Raw genomic sequence first — 7,571 nt, 5'->3', positions numbered from 1 at the left:
GGATTCAGTGCAGTTCTGCTGGATATCTTGCAATATACCTCTGCAAAGTTCAGTTTTTTGTACTGAAATGAACAGAGGTTACCCAACTTACATGACCGATTGACTGCAATATCTACTATTTTAGGAACAGAAATAACTATAGGCAATATCTTATACGCACCATGGTTAATCTTAGAAGACTCGGTGTAGTTCTGCTGGATAATTACTTGCAATACACTTCAGCAAACTTCAGGTTTTTCAGTGAAGTGAAAAAAGGTTCTTAAGATCCAACTTATATTACCGCATAATCTAGTGTTCTATGACGTGGCATGAACGTCTACACATTTGAACTGCTTGGTTTAATATTTGTTAACAAACTCAGAACCAAGTACAAGCCTACTCATATACTTATTGGCCAAATTGCAGACAAAACAACACATGTTGATTGCATAGTAGTCACAAATACTAAAGAATAAAACAAGTTAAAAGGGCATACACTAGTTAGCTGAGTGCAAGCCAAGCCCATCTGAATAATATTGATTGCTCAATGCTCATCCATTTCCATATCTCATCAGAGAAACATAGCTCTCTATCATAGAAGTCATACCCGGTGACAATATTATAAAGATTAAAACACTGGGGGGTCGTTACTTTTGATCATGTCGCCCGTTCAATGCATGAAAAATAGGTGGACAGATCATCATAAAGGGAGATATATGTATGTGGTTCAAAACAAGGTAAAAGGGCAATATCTAATACACTGCCGTCAAGCCTAGAAGGTTCAGTGCAGTTTGCTGGATATCTTATACGTTTCCAAACTTACATGACCGATGGACTTCAATACCTACTGTTTCAGGAAGAGAAATGACTATAGGCAATATCTTATACGCACCACGGTTAATCTTAGAAGACTCAATGTAGTTCCGCGTGGATTACTTGCAATACACTTTTGAAACTTCAGGTTTTTTGAGTGAAATGAACAGAGGTTCTGAAGATTCAGCTTACATGACAACAAAAATCTACTTTTCTATTCGTAAGCTTAATATTTGCTATCAAACTCGGAAGCAAGTACAAGCCTATCGAACAAACAGGACAGCATGTGTTGATTGCAGAGTAGTGACAAATGCTAAAGAATAAAACACGGTAAAGTGGCATACACTAGTTAGATGAGATGTAATCAAGCCCATCTGAATAATATCGATTGCTCATCCATTTCCAATTTTCCATACATTATCAGAGAAACATAGCTTTATGTCATAGAAGTCATACTCATACCCAGTGATGATTTTACAAAGATCAAAACATAGGGGGGTCATTGCTCTTGATCATGTCGCCTGTTCTTCAGTGCAGGGAAAAAGGCGTCCAGATCATCATAAAAGGATAGATAGGTATGTGGTTCATACCCGGACGAATAAAATGATGATCAAGCAGTGCCTGCTCGTGCACCTTCTCAACTACCCTGCTTCTTAAATGAACATAGAAGACAACACCATATCTCGCATAATCCAAGAATACAAACTCAGCATTGTCCCCGACTACAGCAACACCAAGAAAATCACCATCTTGTGACATCCAAACCCAATCGTGACCAGCAGAACATCGAACACAAAATGTGTCCACCAGCAGCCAGCCGCCTGCACCATCGCTGTCGCCCATCATCCCATGGAGCCGAGTAAATAGCATAAAACTACTACTTTACAGGCTAGGGTTCCAAAAAACTACCGGTTTTTAAATTTTCTCAGATAACTACCAAATGGGTGGTCGGCTATTTCAAAAAACCCCAAAAGTTCGCTGTTAAAAATTTAAACAGGTTTATGACAGGTCGAGCCCGCACCTAAACGATCCGTCTATTTGACCGTTTGTTTGACCGTTAACTGACATGTGAGACCCACATGTCAGTGTCTGCAAACTTTAAAAAATGCCATCAAGTCCCTGTAAACTTTTCAAAAACGCCATCGGGTACCTGCAAAGTTTTGAAAAAAGCAATCAGATCCCTCCTGTGGCCGTGCGCCCGCAGCCGCCGTGAGGGTCGCTGGCCAGCAGCCCTCATCGCCGGCGAGGTCACCGTCACACTCCAGCCGCCACCCGCCGCCACCCGCCGCATGCCCCTTTCTTCTCCCGCCTCGAAGCTCGCTGGCCGCGGCCATTGATGCCTCATCTAAGCTCGTCCCGGCACCGCGCCGCCGCGCCGCGCCGCGCCGGCAGCAGGACCGCCCCCACCTCCTCCACTCTCCGCGCGCCGGCAGCCATGTTGCGTCTCCTACAGGAGCACTAGTAGAAAAACGACTTTTAGTACCGGTTCTGGAACCGGTACTAAAGAGTGGGGACTAAAGGTCCCCCCCTTTAGTCCCGGTTTAACACGAACCGGGACCAAAGGCCCACCACGTGGCACGAGGCGCGCCGTGGTCTGGGGGACCTTTAGTCCCGGTTGGTAAGGATTTTATTTTATTTTTATTTTTGAAATAAAGCAAAAACAGCCAGCCTACTGGGCCGGCACGGCCTACATACGACTAGAAACCCAATCTCTAGTTGGGCCAGGATGCAGGCCCGTACGGCCCAGTAGGCCCCACAGGGCAGAAGACTTGCAATAGGCCCACAAAGGCCTACTTAGAGAGGAGCTCGACACGGTAGCCGCGGCGGGGCTTATAAACTGGTGCGAGCTCCTCTCAACTAGCGAGGTGGGACTAAACATTGTGCACTGCGGGTGGCAGCACACCATCTTTAGTACCGGTTGGTGGCTCCAACCGGTACTAAAGACCCCCCCTTTAGTACCGGTTGGAGCCACCAACCCGTACTAAAGGCCACCACCTCTTTAGTACCGGTTCGTGGCACGAACCGGTACTAAAGATTCACCATGAACTGGTACTAATGAGCGCCGCCCGCCTGGCCGTTGGAAACGGCATTAATGGTCACATTAGTGCCGGTTCAATACCAAACCGGGACTAATGAGTTTCACATTAGACCCTTTTTCTACTAGTGGAGCGAAGCACGCGCAGGCCCCGCATGCTCTCCCGGAATCCGGGCGAAATTAGGGCAGTGACCGTGCCCCGGGGGCAGTGGTGGAGGCGGAGGAGCGGCTGGCCGACGCCGACGAGGTGGAAGGAGGGGCGGCCGGCGCTGGTAGAAGGAGCTGCGGTCGGCGCCCCATCGACCTCCTGGGGAAGTAGTGAGGCAGGAGGAGTGAAGAGAAGGAGGAAGAGAGCTGACATGTGGACCCCACATGTCAGTTAACAGTCAAACAGACGGTCAAACAATCAGTTTTCTTACATGCGGGTCCGAATTGTCATAATCACGATCAATTGTAAAGCACTGGGTGTTTTGGGTTTTTTGAAACAGCCAACCACCCATTTGGTAGTTATCCGAGAAAAATTAAAAATCGGTAGTTTTTTGAAACCCTAGCCTGTAAAGTAGTAGTTTTATGCTATTTACTCCATGAAGCCACACACTGAGATGAAACCCGTCTGCACTGACAAGATAGATCCCGGAACCCTCCGCACATGAAAGCATATAGTTGCTCCGCACTCCAACTGGTAGCTCAAGGGTGAAGAAGGTTGACGTGGCCAAACCTAGACCCAGGGTGTAACCCAAGCCGGTCACCATGAAGACCTTGCCATGGACGGGTGGTAGCATTTCTATAAAGTTGGTTTCGGCATACGGGAGATCAACCTCTGTCACAGCCGTGGTAGGGACGCCCCACCGCCAGATCCCAGCACGCACACTTCCGCACGGACTTCTCTCCAAACCTTCCACAGACTCACCAGGGTGATGCCGTTGTGGCCCCCGTCCTTGGGCAGGAAAGTCAGAGATAATACCCCTTGAGTGTGAGCCTGTGGGAGATGGCGGGGCAGCGGGGTCTGTGGGAGGACCGCTTCGGACTCCCCAGCGAGTATGCTCCCTCATGCAAGAACACGGTGATGAGGCGGCTGTTCCGGCAGTGCACGACGCGCTGGTATGTGTTGGCAGTGAAGGCGCCGTCGAAGGAGGAGGCCGCACGACGTGGGAGGGCGGCGAGCTCCGGGGGCTGCGGAAGCGGCAGGTACTTGTACGGTGTTCCAGGGTAGCAGGCGAAAACGCCGAGGACGCGGGGCGGGTTGCGCTCGCAGAAGCGGCGGAGGAAGGCCGGGTTGGAGGCGTGGTGGAGCCACCGCTTGGAGACGAGGGCGGCATGGACGAGGCAGGTAGGGAAGCCGAGGCGGAGGAGGATCTCGCGCAGGAGGTCGTCGTTGCCAAGCACCGCCGCCGCCGCCGATGCGGGCGCGGCGACCGCCAGCAACCGTCGATCTCCGTCCATAGTTTTGGCCAGCCAAAGTTTGGGGGATTTTCCGGTGGGAGGGGTTTGGAGGGGTTTCGGTGGGAGCGGAGCAGGAAATGTGTTTCCTTCCTCTTCGAATTATATAGGACGCTAATAACGGGGTTGGATTGTGCCCTCGCGTCATCCCATACGTCATTTTCACCTCACATATGCATCTTATTCTTGAGTATTTCGCCGGTCCATTTTTCACCGTTGGATTAGGACACTAATAATGGTTGGGTTGTGGCCCCGCATCATCCCTTACGTCATCTTCGTCTCACACGTACATCTCATCCTCAAGTATTCCGCCGGTCCATTTTTCACCGTTGGATTAGAACATTAATAATGGTTGGATTGTGCCCCCACGTCATCCCTTACATCATCTTCATCTAACACGTGCTTCTTATTCTTGAGTAATTTGCCAGTCCAATTTTCATTGTTCGATTAGGACACTAATAACAATTGGATTGTGCCAATGCGTCATCCCTTACGTCATCTTCATCTCACACGTTGCATCTCATCCTCTCTTCATCATCTCACACGGACATCTCAACCTCTTGCATGAGCAAGCACCAACGCCCCTCGCGCAGGTCGCATCATGACCACATGACGTCATTGCATAGTAGGACCCTTGGACGCCATTGCGTAGAAGGTCGTTCGCACCGTTGCAAACCCCGGCCGCCGTGTTTGCATCGTCGTCAAAAGGGAATCCTAGCCACCAGTCCGCCTCTACAACAGCATCATCGTTGCCCGCCCCCGGCCCGCGACCGTCGGCTGCGCTCATAGCACCTGTGAGGACCAAAACCCTAGCGAGAGGGAAAGTTTTCTTTCTCCGCAGCAAGTTATCTTGCATGCTGCTTCACTTTATCCAAATTCTCCTACTAAAACATTCTTGCATGGGCTCAATCTTTTTTTAGCATGCCTGGGCTCAGTCAAACCATCACGGGTTCATGTGGCAACACGGCCCATTAGGCACCAGTTATGGGCTTCTTTTTCTGGAAGGGCCACGTGATTATTCTCGAAGAGCCACGTGATGATTCTAGAACATAGTGAAGAAAAAAACAGTCTACTGTTCATACGAATCCTGCGGATAATTGCAGTTGGATTTAGAAGACCAACGGTTATGACTGATGCTTTTAGTCCAATTTAAAACTGATCCACTATGTAGAGTATTATAGAGATGTAGTATTTTTATGAAACCTAAAAATTATATTATTATTTTTGGATTTTATCAAAACCCAGGCTCAATGGAGCTAGGGAGCCAAACACAATTACTGGTTTCCAATGCGGTTTACTCAAAAGTTGTAGTAGACGTCGCGCGCTATATGATTCCCGCTTAGACATACTAGTAATAATCTACGTGCAATGCACGTTTATATTAAGTAGAATATTAGTTGCACGTTATATTAGGTAAGATATATCTGTTGCATGTTGGTATTTGGTAAGATATTGATGACCCACAAGTATAGGGGATCTATCTTAGTCCTTTCGATAAGTAAGAGTGTCAAACCCAATGAGGAGCAGAAGGAAATGATAAGTGGTTTTCAGCAAGGTATTCTCTGCAAGTACTGAAATAATAGGTAACAGATAGTTCTGTGATAAGATAATTTGTAACGAGCAACAAGTATCAAAAGTAAATAAGGTGCAGCAATGTGGCCCAATCCTTTTTGTAGCAAACGACAAGTCTGGACAAACTCTTATATAGAGAAAAGCGCTCCTGAGGACACATGGGAATTATCGTCCAACTAGTTTTCATCACGTTCATATGATTCGCGTTCGGTACTTTGATAATTTGATATGTGGGTGGACCAGTGCTTGAGTGTTGTCCTTACTTGAAAAAGCATCCCACTTATGATTAACCTCTATTGCAAGCATCCGCAACTACAACAAAAGTGTTAAGGTAAACCTAACCATAGCATGAAACATATGGATCCAAATCAGCCCCTTACGAAGCAACGCATAAACTAGGGTTTAAGCTTCTGTCACTCTAGGAACCCATCATCTACTTATTACTTCCCAATGCCTTCTCTAGGCCCAAATAATGGTGAAGTGTTATGTAGTCGACGTTCACATAACACCACTAGAGGATAGACAACATACATCTCATCGAAATATCGAACGAATACCAAATTCACATGACTACTAATAGCAAGACTTCCCCATGTCCTCGGGAACAAACGTAACTACTCACAAAGCATATTCATGTTCATAATCAGAGGGGTATTAATATGCATAAAGGATCTAAACATATGATCTTCCACCAAATAAACCAACTAGCATCAACTACAAGGAGTAATCAACACTATTAGCAACCTACAGGTACCAATCCCAGACTATGAGACAAGAATTGGATACAAGAGATGAACTAGGGTTTGAGAGGAGATGGTGTTGGTGAAGATGTTGATGGAGATTGCCCTCTCCCAATGAAAGGAGCGTTGGTGATGACGATGGCGATGATTTCCCCCTCCCGGAGGGAAGTGCCCCCGGCAGAACAGCTCTGCTGGAGCCCTAGATTGGTTCCGCCAAGGTTCCGCCTCGTGGCGGCGGAGTCTCGTCCCTAAAGCTTGCCTATGCTTTTTATTCGGACGAAAGACTTCATATAGCAGAAGATGGGCACCGGAGGGCCAACAGGGGGCCCACGAGGCAGGGGGCGCGCCCAGGGGGGTAGGTCGCGCCCCCCACCCTCGTGGCCAGGTGGAGGCCCCCCTGACGTATTTCTTCCGCTCAATATTTTTTATTATTTCCAAAAATAACTTTCGTGGAGTTTCAGGACTTTTGGAGTTGTGCAGAATAGGTCTCTAATATTTGCTCCTTTTCCAGCCCAGAATTCCAGCTGCCGGCATTCTCCCTCCTTATGTAAACCTTGTAAAATAAGAGAGAATAGGTATAAGTATTGTGACATAATGTGTAATAACAGTCCATAATGCAATAAATATCGATATAAAAGCATGATGCAAAATGGACGTATCAACTCCCCCAAGCTTAGACCTCGCTTGTCCTCAAGCGAAAGCCGATACTGATAAATATGTCCACATGTTTAGAGGTAGAGGTGTTGATAAAATAAAATACGGACATGAGGGCATCATGATTATTCTCATAACAGCAACATATATGGATATTTTCATATGATTTCTTATGCTCAAGTAATAATCTATTCACAATGAAAAGTATGAATCAGAAACTTTATTGAGAACTAACAAACTATAATCTCAGTCATTGAAGCAATTGCAATTTATCATAACATCAGAAAGAGTCTATGTCAGAGCTTTCTAGCAAGTCCACATACTCAACTATCATTTAG

At 47.0% G+C, this 7,571-nt stretch overlaps 1 pseudogene; it reads right to left on the bottom strand.

Annotated features, from left to right (window-relative positions):
• Positions 1-626: 626 nt before the first annotated feature.
• LOC123076518 (uncharacterized) lies at positions 627-4,328 on the bottom strand (annotated as a pseudogene).
• Between the last annotated feature and the right edge of the window lie 3,243 nt (positions 4,329-7,571).

The sequence above is a fragment of the Triticum aestivum genome, chromosome 3D (genome assembly GCF_018294505.1).
Source record: "Triticum aestivum cultivar Chinese Spring chromosome 3D, IWGSC CS RefSeq v2.1, whole genome shotgun sequence".
NCBI lineage: Eukaryota > Viridiplantae > Streptophyta > Magnoliopsida > Poales > Poaceae > Triticum > Triticum aestivum.
This window is presented reverse-complemented; position numbering and strand designations above follow the sequence as displayed.